This window comes from Schistocerca nitens, chromosome 7, assembly GCF_023898315.1.
Source record: "Schistocerca nitens isolate TAMUIC-IGC-003100 chromosome 7, iqSchNite1.1, whole genome shotgun sequence".
NCBI lineage: Eukaryota > Metazoa > Arthropoda > Insecta > Orthoptera > Acrididae > Schistocerca > Schistocerca nitens.
The window spans coordinates 345620396-345633208 of NC_064620.1; the positions used below are offsets into that span (position 1 = coordinate 345620396).

General features: G+C 46.9%; 2 long non-coding RNA genes across 2 annotated transcripts in view; one reads left to right on the top strand and one right to left on the bottom strand.

Annotated features, from left to right (window-relative positions):
* The window catches only part of LOC126195322 (uncharacterized), a 104445-nt gene extending 94360 nt beyond the window's left edge, over nt 1-10085 (bottom strand). Inside the window, exon 1 of the long non-coding RNA XR_007538580.1 lies at nt 9776-10085. This is a non-coding gene — a long non-coding RNA (uncharacterized LOC126195322). The remainder of the gene's footprint in view (nt 1-9775) is intronic.
* LOC126195323 (uncharacterized) overlaps nt 8158-12813 on the top strand; it is a 125289-nt gene continuing 120633 nt past the window's right edge. Inside the window, exon 1 of the long non-coding RNA XR_007538581.1 lies at nt 8158-8273. This is a non-coding gene — a long non-coding RNA (uncharacterized LOC126195323). The remainder of the gene's footprint in view (nt 8274-12813) is intronic.

Below are 12813 nucleotides of genomic sequence, written 5' to 3' on the forward strand. Positions count from 1 at the left end.
TACGAGAGAAGGAAAGTTGCTACTCACCATATAGCGGAGATGCTGAGCTGCGATTGGTACTTTCAGCTCTCTGAGACTGCAGATGTGTGTGCAAGTTGCGCTTGCGTGAGTGTCTGTGTGCGTGTGTGTACGTGTGTCTACTGCTGACAAAGGCCTTAATGGCCGAAAGCTATGACTGTGAATCTTTTTATTGTGCCTATCGTAGCTCAGCAACTCCGCTATATGGTAAATATTAGGAATTAACTATTGTATCTTTACCTATTTTACCCTTCACGGAAATGCTCGTAGAACATGCACCTTCGTTTAAAATTTCACACCTGCCGGGAATCGAACCCTGGCCACCCAACAGCAAGCGAGCTATCTACCACAGAGCCACTCAGCCCGTGGATAGAGCAGCAGTACTTTATGCTATAACGCTCAGTCGGAAAACTTCCATGCAGATTTTCTCGAGAAATTTTGAGAGATGTATCTAACTGCCTTGGGCGATCGATAATTGAGTTCTTAACTTCACGTCTCACAAATATTTAAAAAAATAAAAACACTAAAATCCGATTGCCACGCGGTCTCCTGGTCTGTTCTACTCGGTGTCTAGGCGTTGTTGCTGCCAGAGCTGGTTGGCCTGCGTACTAAGCTTGGCACCCTCTAATTCCTAGACATCAACATGTGTTTTTTCTATTATATTGTATAGGCGCGCTAAGTAAAATTTCGTGATTTGCTTTCCTTTCTAGAGTCGGGAACTGATGTTTCCTCAGTCCGGCCTCTGTGTTTTTTCTATTATATTGTATAGGCGCGCTACGTAAAATTTCGTAATTTGCTTTCCTTCCTAGTGTCGGGAACTGACGTTTCCTCAGTCCGGCCTCTACCAGCCGTTCCATTCGTGTGCAGAGTACTGGTGTCAGTATTTTAGCAAGCATGACTGACGTCCTCTTGGCGGGCCCCAACATGTGTAGGGTATTAGACTAGATTCACGGGCAGGGAGACCAGTGGCTGGCCCGGTGTCGGGCGCCCACAATTAGCGGCTCGGGCCTGGCCGTCCAGTTTGTCGACCTCCCCGGTGCGCCGCCTGCCGCGGCCGAGGCGGGGGCATTGTCCTGACCTCGTCCGGACGCCGCCGCCGTCTTCGCTGCGCTCCGCCTCCCAAACCCGCGTCCTCTTCTCTGCAGCCGCCACGCGGCCCACTCTGGCGCGCTGCCATATTCCCGCTGCGCCACTTCACCTACTACTCGAGCTATTTCCCAGCTACCTAAAGTTCGAGAGTGAAGTAAGGCCTGGCGCAACTAAGGTTATAGTTTGTCTGTAAACTGCAGAGCAAGCGGCGATTGTGGTAGGGAAGTGGCCTTTCTCGGATACACGTCTTAAGTGCCGTACAGAATAGTGCCGCACACACACACAAACACACACACACACACACACACACACACACACACACACACACACACGCAACTGATGTTACGACACTGCACCTGGAACTGCAGTGGCACGCTGCTCCCTGTGTGAACACCTGGTTTTCGGTAGCGTCACTGCAGTGGTGCCACTTTATACCGTGTCGCAAAAAATTCAGCTCAGTTGTATTGGGTTGCTGCATAGTGTTCGTAGCGCCCATGAGTTTAATAAACACAACAGGTACACATAACAGAGGCTTTAGTCATCAATAATATATTCTCCTTCGACATTAACAACAGTCTGCCAACGCTGGGGTAACTTTCCGATTACGCGACTGTAGAAATCGCGTAGTTTTGGCGCGAAGAACTCGTCGAACCACTTTAGGAGAGCATTTTTATCCGGAACGGAAGTTCCTTGGATGTTTTTCCACAGAAAGCGGACGAGGCGAAAATCTGAGGGGGCAAGATCAGGTGAACAAGCTGGGTGCGGAATAACTTTCCAATCTAACTCCTGTAGAGTGATTTTTGTGTCTAGCACTATGCGTGCGGGCGTTATCGTGGAATAGCATCGATTCACAAAGTCTTCCTGGTCGTTGTTCTTGCACTGCGCCTGCAAGACGTCTCAGTTGTTGACAATAAATGTCAGCATTCATGGTTACATCTCGGGGAAGCAACTCGTAGTACATCACACCGTCACTGTTCCACCAGATGCATAACATTATCTTTTGAGGATGCGTGCAGATCTTTGTACTGGGAGTTGGCGCTTTGTTGCGGCTCAACCATTCCTTTCTTTTCCTTATTAAGCAGAAAGACACCATTTCTCGTCGCCAGTAACTATACAGGATCGGAGTGGTCGGTGTTATTCACAAGCCAGTTGATGATGAGCAAGCAGATTGGCACATATGGCCACCGCTGATTCTGATTTTTGCGATTTTGGCTTAGAGCACGCGATATCCAAACATACGATTTTTGAACCTTCCCCACTGCATGTAAATGTCACACGATGGTGGAATGATCAGTTAATCACTTTTACCAATTCTCGAGAACACTGACGTGGATCGTTATGGATTAATGCGTTTAGACTATCTTCATCAACCCCGAAGGTCTTTCGAATCTCAGCTGGATCCCTTTTTAACTCTGCCTTTTAAACCAGCAATGACCTCTCAATGATGTAGATATACGCGTTTCAAAATATGACGCCGAAGTCATCATATATCAATTTGTAAGAAATATTTATAAATTATATACAAAACCTTCTTTGTGAATATGAGTATCTGTTTGTCGAACCGGATCAAACCACTGCAACAGTTCCAGAGACTAGCCTGCATATACAGACGGCCACGAGCAACAAACTTCAATTTATGTATACAGATAAGATAGACAAGATATAAGAAATGCAAGAAACGCACACCCTACGTAAATCCCTTTCGCTGCATTGCACTGCTGGACGACAAACTCTTACTCATTCTGTAGGGCAGAGATAACTTCTTCAGCGACAGGCTTCTTCCTCCGCCAGAAGACTGCTCACTCTTCAATTCAACGACAGACTATAATTTACTGCGTACGCATCATCGGCATTCAAGCAGTACTTCTTCATGCTCTCCAATGAGAAGAAACGTTAATACGTGGTAAGGTGGTACGCACTTCACAGTGGGTCTCAAAGTAAGGATCACAAACTATTTTATATTCCGGGCATCCGCAGCTGTTGAAACGCATGATGTTATGAAAAATTCGGCTAATAGCTGGTAAAATTGTTGTTTATTAAAACACAACCGGTTTCGCGGCCTGAAACCGCTTCATCAGGTGCAACCTACATGTAAAAAGCGAAGTACAGAGTCCCCACATTTTGTGGGTATTACAATTAATAAAGGAATGTCTAAAATGTACTCACAGCGTTTAAAGATCACAGGCACATCCATCGCTCCTCGTAAAAATTTTACTATTCTGTGAATATTGAATACTATGGCGAGCGAAAGGTAACACAGACGTTCTCCATTCATTTAACCCAATTGGTGAAAACTGCTATACAGAGGCATGTTTTAAAAATTGGCTGCGTCTAAAAAGAAAAATATTTTATGGTGAGCGGCCCCTAAAAGTTTTTAAAGGGGCCGGACTGGCGATAAAAAGTTGTCACTTCTAACATAATTAGTCACGGCACTATGCAAATTACTATGTGGAATGAATCAGGTGGCAGTGTCTTACCAGTGTGACGGCTGTGCAACACTGTGCTGGGCAAAGTAAAAGCGGCCCGCACGAACGAGAGACTAGCTGGCCGGCGGGACAGAAGCTATCCATGTGGACAGTGTGACGTTATATACTCGTGAAGATGTAGTGGCTGAGTTATGCGGTGCTTCCTCGAGTACCAGAGCCGCACGCTCACAGCAGCGCCAGAGAGGGGCTCCGTATGCACAGATGGAAAGTGTACGTCCTGAATCAGCCCGTGGGAGACCTGTTGAGAGCATCCGCGGTTGTTGCGACCTACCGGGAATGCCAAGTACAGGCGGCGGGGTAGGGGTGGCGCAGTCTCTCACTGCCAACAAGCCACGCGTGAGAAATCTGGTCTGCTGTGTGCGTGGCTCGCAAACGGGACCGGAATGCCCTGAGGGCCGTTCCCGTGCTAGTTCTGGGGCTCTTGTTACGTAGGCGCAACAGCCACGCCACCTACTATTTTGATGCTTCAGGTATCTATAATATCCCCGTAACAGGAGAAATGGCAATAGCTTGTACGTTGCCATCCACAATACAATATGTACAGAGAACTGTGGCTGGCTCACTTAGCAGGCTAACATGGAACAGGATAATGTTTGCCTTAAGGATTTCGCCACTCGCGTTGTACGTGCGCGCTTTACTCTTTAACGTGGCCCTCGCCCCTCTGATTGTTCACATCTTGTAGCGCGATAATAGTATTACACTGTCAGGTCACATTACGATGACATGTATAAAGAGGTTTTGGAAGGCACCGACAGTGATGTAGAGCCATGCTGACTTTGGTGCCGGGCTAGCTAGCTACACTAGGCTTCTCGGTTGAGGATCTATGGCGTTAACTTCTAGATTCAGATAGTCCCACAAATTCTAGATTGGGCTTACTTAAATCCCTGGAGTTTTGTGGTCTGGGGTAAACACTGTCTGATGCTACTCGAACCACACATGAGCAATGCGAGCTGTGTGACGGATTGCATTGTACAGAAAAAAAATGGCTCTGAGCGCTATGGGACTTAACTTCTAAGGTTATCAGTCCCCTAGAACTTGAAACTACTTAAACCTAACTAACCTAAGGACATCACACACATCCATGCCCGAGGCAGGATTCGAACCTGCGACCGTAGCGGTCGCACGGTTCCAGACTGTATCGCCTAGAACCGCTCGACCACCCCGGCCGGCGCATTGTACAGCAGCTAGATGTCATCGTACAAGGGAAAAACAAACTTGTGGGGAAGACACGATCCCCAAGAATAGATGGATACTTGTGTTGATCCAGCGTGCCTTCCAGAATGACCAGATCACCCAACGAATGCCACGAAAACATTCTTCTGGCCCTCCTCTGGCCTGGACACTTTCGACTGTTTTTCAAGGGTGTTTGCTTTCAGACATTTCGGAACATAAAATTTCATTCATCTGAAAAGATCACCTGCCGCTAATCAGTGGACACCACCGCTGAACTGTCGCTAAGCAGCCACTGTTGACAGCCCCTTGGTTCATCTGGACGACCACAGTAGCCTCGGCGCCATTTTGCCATGCACGATATACTTTAACCACTGGGGCCCATGAACAGTTTCCAAACTTAGCCGCTTCGAAATATTTCCACCCTTGGCCCGAAAGTCATCGCTTATTCTCTTTTGGACATCAGATAGATCGTTTTGTTTCCGCATTACAACACACTTTATATCTCCTCCACTGCTTGTGATACCATCTGTGACTAGTTAATGCAAGATCACGTCGAACACAGGCGGTGATAACATACTGTCGCCACGTGATGAAACCCTTCCGTTTGTATCTATACCCTTCAGAAATTTTGGAACGTATTTTCGCGGAATGTGAGACGTAAACTGTAATCATGCAAACGACGTGAAGAAATTTTAATTTTTCAAACGTTCTTACGTATAAAGTAACGACATTATAGCCTCATGTTTCTAATTCTTGTGCTGGGTTGAATTGGGTCACTGCTTGAAGCTATTCCATCTGCGGAACCTCCACTGCTTCCATGTAATTCCACACGACACAATTAGTGAAAATTCTAGGCACTTACAACTAACCATGGCTGCTTGGGTCCTTTATACCTGCAACATCCATATATTTGACCATGAAGTAGCTCAAGCGCCCAATTAGGATGGTTGCGGTCAGATTAGTTACTTCCCCAACACATGCAGTCTACTTCATCAGTTTCTCAGTGCGTATGCACTCCGGTACCCTATACCTGAGATCAAGTACCATCGTTGAGATCAAGTACCATCGTTTCATCATAACTGGAACACTCCACAAAAAAAAAAAAAAAAACATATTCAAACTCCTCCAGTGCTGCTTTCCGCCTCTGCAACAAGCTGCCCCTTACTCTGAGCAAAATTCAAGGCTCTGCTTGTTTTCTGTATTGACTCACGGTTGTTCAGTCCACAGACACCATTTTAATTCAGCTCTTCCATAGGCTCTCATGTATTTCGCCTTCATGGAACATAAATACAATTGTTACGCGTACTGAAAATTCTGTCCTAGTTTTTTACACCAAAACATGTTTACAAGATTCCTTCGTAGTAGTTAAACAATAAATAAGAAAACAATGCGAAGCCAATTAGTAAACTGTACTAGTTACTTGTCACGACAGATTTCTAACGCTTTGCTCCTTCATCAGTTGCCAAAGTGGCATATTAGGAGTACTTAAAAGAAGTTGTTCATGGCAAGGAACAGCTGCATCCTCAGAAAAATAGTCTAAAACCTGAGTGAAAGTGGCATAAAGAGGCATTAGGAACGGAATTAATCAGATTTAAGTAGAGTTATGTGGATTAGTACATCAGTAAACTGAAGGTCTGAGGCTTATTTCCCCCAATTCCTTGGACGTTACTGATCCTTAACTCTCTGATCAAAGGCCTGGACGTCTCTATATAATGCGGAACTAACCAGTATCAAAAAGGATGGTGGGTATTGTGTTAGCACTACAGAAGCGGCAGCAGAATGGGTCGATCAGGACAGCTCAGTGACTTCGAACGTAACAAATCCACCAGGGACATTTCGAGGCATCTAAAGCTGCCAAGCCGATTGTCGATGATGTGATAGTGAAATGAAAACACGAAGAAACAACCACAGCTAGACCCAGGTCAGGCAGTCCTCTTGCACTGACGGACAGGAACCGTCAAACATTGCGGATGGTGGTCGTAAGAAATCGCATGAAATCGGCGGAAGGAATCACACGAGAGTTTGAAAGTGCTACCAGGAGTCCAGCTAGCACAATAACTGTGCGTAGATAGATAAAAAATGGGGTATGTGGTCGAGCAGCTCATCGTAAGCCACACTTTTTGTAGTCATCGAGTCATTGTAAGCTGGTGTAAAGAGCGATGCCACTGGACGGTGGATGACTGGAAACGAGTGATTTGGAATAGGGAGTCACACTACACCCTGTGATATTCTGAAAGATGGGTTTGGGTTTGGCGAGTGCCTGGATGACGTTACCTGCCATCATCTGTAGTGCCAACCGTGGAGTACAGGGACGTAGTGTTGCGGTATGAGAGCGTTTTTACTGTCGTAATAAAAAGCTAAATCTGGAAGTATCTGACAACATTTTATAGGATTATGTACTGCATACAATAGAGGAATAGCCGGAGACGATGACTGTAATGGCACTGCGTCTTGTTAGAAAGCAGCATCCGTAACGCAATGGTGAAAGCACAATAACATTCCTGACATTTACTGGCCTACCTAGAATCCCGACCACAGTCCAATGGAATATCTATGGGATGAGACCACAGAGCCCAGCATCACTGCTTCCTCTTGGTTCGTTTCTTGAGGTAGAATGGGGTGCCATTCTTCCACAGATATTCAGACGCCTCATTCAAATCGTCCCCAGAATTCACGTTGTCATATACGCGAAGGGTCGACACACACCACATTAACGTCCACTAATAGGTGTCCGGTTACTTTTGATATACACAGGTGAGCCGTTGCGGAGGAAGTAACCCTTAAGAACGTACCTTTAAAAGACTGTTAATAACTTTTGATTTTCGTGTTCTATTGCAGCAGGCACTGTTCCTAAAATGCGCGATGGCCCGTGGAAATTATGAAGAAACCTCTGACACAGGAAAAGTTTACTTCGTACGCATCAAAGGACACCTCCATATACTAGCCGAATGAAGTTGCATCACCTCGATATGGTTTTGTGTTTGTAAATTGTCAAGGGCAAATAAGAAAATGGGCGTTGTTTACGGGATAAAAGTTTCAAATAATTTACCACAATGCATTAGATTTTCAAGTTCCCGGGTCATTTCCTATCGAGCAGGCGCCAAGAAATGCTAGCGTGTGGCCCGAGACATCTGGAAGGCGAAGGGCAGCTAAGGTCAATCCAGCGCTCGTAGGAGGGGAAGGGAAATGGAGTGAGTCGGTCGGGGAGGAGGGGGCAGGGGGAGGGGGAGACCCAGTTGCTCCAGGGCACGATTAACTGCCGACAGAGCGAGCGGAGGCGTTTACGCAATCGCTGTTAACGTCGGCGGGCTATCAATGCAGATACTGCAGCCACGCTACAAGAAAAGGCAAACACGATGCAGTCAGGCTCGTCGTTGAGTATCGAAAGAGCCACACATCACGTAACAAGAGTGACGGCGTTAGGGACGATAAACACCGCTCGAAGAGCTGGCAGCAATGCGCAAGATTTATCGCGTGTGCAGTGGAATGAAGATCATATCGAGACAGGTAACCGTACACACAGGGACCAAAATAAGCTTTCTCGAATGTTTCCCACAAAGTGCTCCACCTCCAAATTGTTTGGGCAACATTCGTTAATGAAAATAGGGCTCGCAGTAGAATAAATCGGCAATCTGAGGATAGCAAAAGCAAGTTAAGCAGGAAGGAACCAACGTAAATGGGCAAGCATACAAATGAACTGAAACTGAATAGTTTTCCTAGACAAGATGGTCTTTAGCTTAGTACTGAACAGAGCTGTGGATCTACCTGCAAGTGTACAGGCCATTTTGCTTGGTGTCTCGAAGAAGGCGACTGACGAAGGAGAATGAAAAATACTGGAAGAAGGACGTGCTTCTCCGAGGTACATAGTTGTTAAGAATGCTCCACATGCTGATAACTACTGTAATCCCGCCTCGGGCATGGGTGTGTGTGATGTCCTTGGGTTAGTTAGATTTAAGTAGTTCTCAGTTCTAGGGGACTGATGACCTCAGAAGCCCCATATTGCTCAGAGCCATTTTTTTTTTTTTTTTGATAACTACTGTCGAAGTAAACAGTTTTTGGTTTCTTTGACTGTGTGATTTCTAGAGTTCAATACTCAATATATGAATCCCACTACTTGTATTTCCTTCGGGACTCCCTGGTCTTCCGCTGGGGGAATTCCGAAGCAGTGGGATCCATCTAAATAGTCGCTGTTGAAAAATGTTCGACCATTTGACGCCAGCATTTGGAATGAATGGTGAGCGGTGAGGGCGAAACCTAAGCACGTCGAACAACGCTATGTATTCCTTTTGGGTTGACAGCCACATGCGTACCCATTATGTGAATTATAGGTGAATGGTGAAACAATATTGAGATTTCATGACGAACGGTTCTGTGTACACAATGGTTCTGTGTACACTAGGTAGCAGTCATGTTCTGTTATTCTTCATGCTGACACTGAATTGATGCCGTCCTTGTGGAGTGGTATGATTCGACTTCGGTTTGCGAAGATTTTTTTTTTTTGGGGGGGGGGGGGCAGCTGCCCACTCCTTCTCCTGCCCTCTCGCTGGATTCGCCAATGTTGACACCGGCTACGAAAACTCAAACCCGTATCTTTTAGGCATCTTCCCTTTGATGGATGGTGTGTAGTTGTCCACTGACGGAGGCTGGTGGGAAAATGCATAGTATTGGAAGTAGACTGTGTTGGACTGTGACTCTGCGCTGTCGCTGACGTATTTATGTTCCGTTGCGGGGTACAATGACGGGGGCGTGTAAGATGAGCTATCATTTCCCCTGCGACAGCTACCGTTTCGCTCCAGTTGCGCAGGCAGCAGCGGCGCGACCGCACACAGCCAGCGTAACGTGACGTGGCCGTAGAAAGCTGCAGGCCTTATACAGGAGAAATCGCCAAGCTGGCAGCGGTGGGGCCCGTCGGGCCACTTTCGCGGGCGCTCAGATCCTGCAAGAGGTGGCTCCAGCATAGGGTCTTGGAGTGTGTGTTTTTGTGTGCTCGAGTGTGCGTGGTGTCTTACCGGCAACCGACGGCACGGGGTTAATCCTGGCTGCCGACGTCAGATCCAGCGTTCCGGCGTCAAGGTCACCTTCAGCGACAAGTGCTGCACACGCTGCTGCGCTGGCGTCTCCAGTACGGTGGCGCACGCACTCGGCCGCGTCGCCGCCGGTCAGTGGCACGCGGCGCGCACACGCACAGAGAGGGTAGTATGCGACGCGGAAGCTGGGCGGCTCGCTGGCTGCACTCGCGGCCTCCTGGGGCCTGGCTCGGTTGAGTCTCTCGCTATGCGGCGCGCGGCACGGGGAGCTCCACGGACGGTGCTCGCGCCACCGACTCACACAAAGAACTGGCCGCCAGCCGAGCGCGGCCCGGGCAGCGGCGCCCGCCGCGACTTGACGCGCGCGCCGCCACCGGCTGCCCGCAGAACTGCCGCCCTGCAGGGCTCCGGCGTGCCTCGGCAGCGCGCTCCGTGACTCACTCCCGCGCAAACAAATCTCCAGGGGACTGTAAACACCGCCAAGCGCCGCTCGCTAAAAAAGAGAAAAAAGTAAAAAGTAAAAAACCAATTCTCGGTATACTGTCACAGTGATCTGGGGACCACTGCATCCTTTTTAGAGAATGAAAGGAAGAAAGGTTTATCGTCCCGTCGACAACGAGGTCATTACAGACGCAACACTAGCTCGGACTGTTTTAAAGATGGTGACGGAAATCGGCCGTGCCCTTTCAAAGGAACCGTTCCGGGATATTCCTGGATCGACTTAGCGAAATCACGGAAATCCTAAATCATAATGGTCGGGCAAGGAATAGAAACGTCGTCCCACCGAATGCGAGCCCATTGTGTTCAGTGTTACCAGCAAAGATTACCTCATGTTATTAAAGCGACAATCACAACTTCCAGTTCTACGATTGGCGCTGTCCGCCATTTTAGAGTTTTTGAGATGGTGTCCCATCAACAGAAAAACCTCGGTCAAAGTGTGAAAGTGCCCCTCCTCGCTAAAATTTTGGATGTGGTAACAAACTGCTCTGCAGTGTAGCTGAGTATCAACGAACGTGAATGCAAAGTAGAGGTGGTGGCAACAGACTGAAGTGGGTCTCCCAGATTCTGAAGATGGCAGATAGTTACTCTCGAAACAGATCATGAAACAATCTGTTTCACATAAAGCGATCTTGGCCTATAATACTACAAATTACTATATGAGATCGCTTCAATAACATATTTAAATTTAAAACAATTTGCCCTATCTTGATGCACTTTTCATTATCAAATCTAAAACAGGGAGGTGCATTGATAAAACCTATATTTGGCCATGGGCAAGTCGCCTACGAGAAATTAGTTGGATATTATGTATCAGTATTAGCATCGTCCATAACGACGGAAGGTGCAAGAGAGTCCATTACGTACCTTTCAACAACACCCTGTTCGTACTATCGTTTTTACGCGTTGCATTATCTCCGTACGCTATAGTGTACGTTACCACACAACGGCCACCCAGAAAGATATACCATATATTGGGCACCGATGTGCGTATAGAAGGATTCAGTTAAGTCTTGTGTTGGAAAGCTAATTTACATTAATTACGTATATCAGTTCTCCCTAGCAATCCCACCTGAATCCCTGCCGGACACGGGAACTTTCAGTCTGCCTTTCATGCTACTCTCACAGCTCATCGAGTCGCCAGGAATGGCACGTGGTTCGGGTTCCACGTTAACATGTACGCCGCCTTTCACCGGTTGGATAACTGCGGTAGGTTAGGGACATGCAAGTTGCCAAAGTGGCGTCAGCCATTGAGACACAAGCTAATATTATCACTAGCAGTTAATAATGAATAAATGACCTGAGTTTGTTAACTGCAGGAATGTAAACAGAATGCATTTTACTTTTTGTTATGCCCACAAAATATATCTGTTTTAAACCACAATTAACTGACTCCAGTCACCCTTCACAAAACATATTATGACACATTTAATGTGAATTTTAAAAAAGTATGTAGATCAAAAAGGATTTAGATAAGACACATATAAAAAAGTTCCTTCAAACATTTCCAGCAGAAACTTATACACCCAAAAAACTAGCGAATGGAAAGTACTGCCAGAGAATGACGTCACGACCAGACCAAGGAAAAAGTGGACTGAAGAAAGAAAAAGCATCCACGAAAAAAAATGAGAACTGCTTGGAATCTTCGAAGGTTTAAAATACAATATCTTTGCGTGATCCGATAGAATCCAATCGTGCCTAATAATAATAATAATAATAATAATAATAACAGATTGCCATTGCACACTATAATAAAAAAAAAAGGTTTCACTATTGGGTTAACCTTTATCTCAGAGTTATAGTTATCACTCTGAGACAATCGTGCAGGGTGGACTTATTCTTGGATGCTGTAGTATACACAGGAGGAGGCAGACAAATATATGACACCAAAAACACGTCACATTATCATGCCTAATACGATGTAGGAAAACTGTTGGCATTAAAATCAGTTTCCAGTCGTCTCCGAATGGGCAAATACACTCCGTCTTCAGGCCACGAGTGACCTACCGGGCCCATCCGACCGCCGTGTCATCCTCGGTGGAGGATGCGGATAGGAGGGGCGTGGGGTCAGCACACCGCTCTCCCGGTCGTAAGATGGTATTCTTGACCGAAGCCGCTACTATTCGGTCGAGTAGCTCCTCAATTGGATTCACGAGGCTGAGTGCCCCCCGAAAAATTGCAACAGCGCATGGCGGCCCGGATGGTCACCCATCCAAGTGCCGACCACCCTGACAGCGCTTAACTTCGGTGATCTCACGGGAACCGGTGTATCCACTGCGGCAAGACCGCTGCCAATGGATAAACACAGGTCCCACGAAATCGTGGCAATTTCAGGTAACTATGATGGAGCTGGACAGCACTTTTCTCTTCAAAGTAGATCACGAAGTCACAAACATATTGAGATTTGGTGAATGTGGGAGCGAGGGGAGATGCGACAACACATTCTCATTTTCACAAAACCAGTCCTGGACGATGCGAAATGTGTGACAGGGATGCTGTCGTCTTAGAACACGTTATCACCA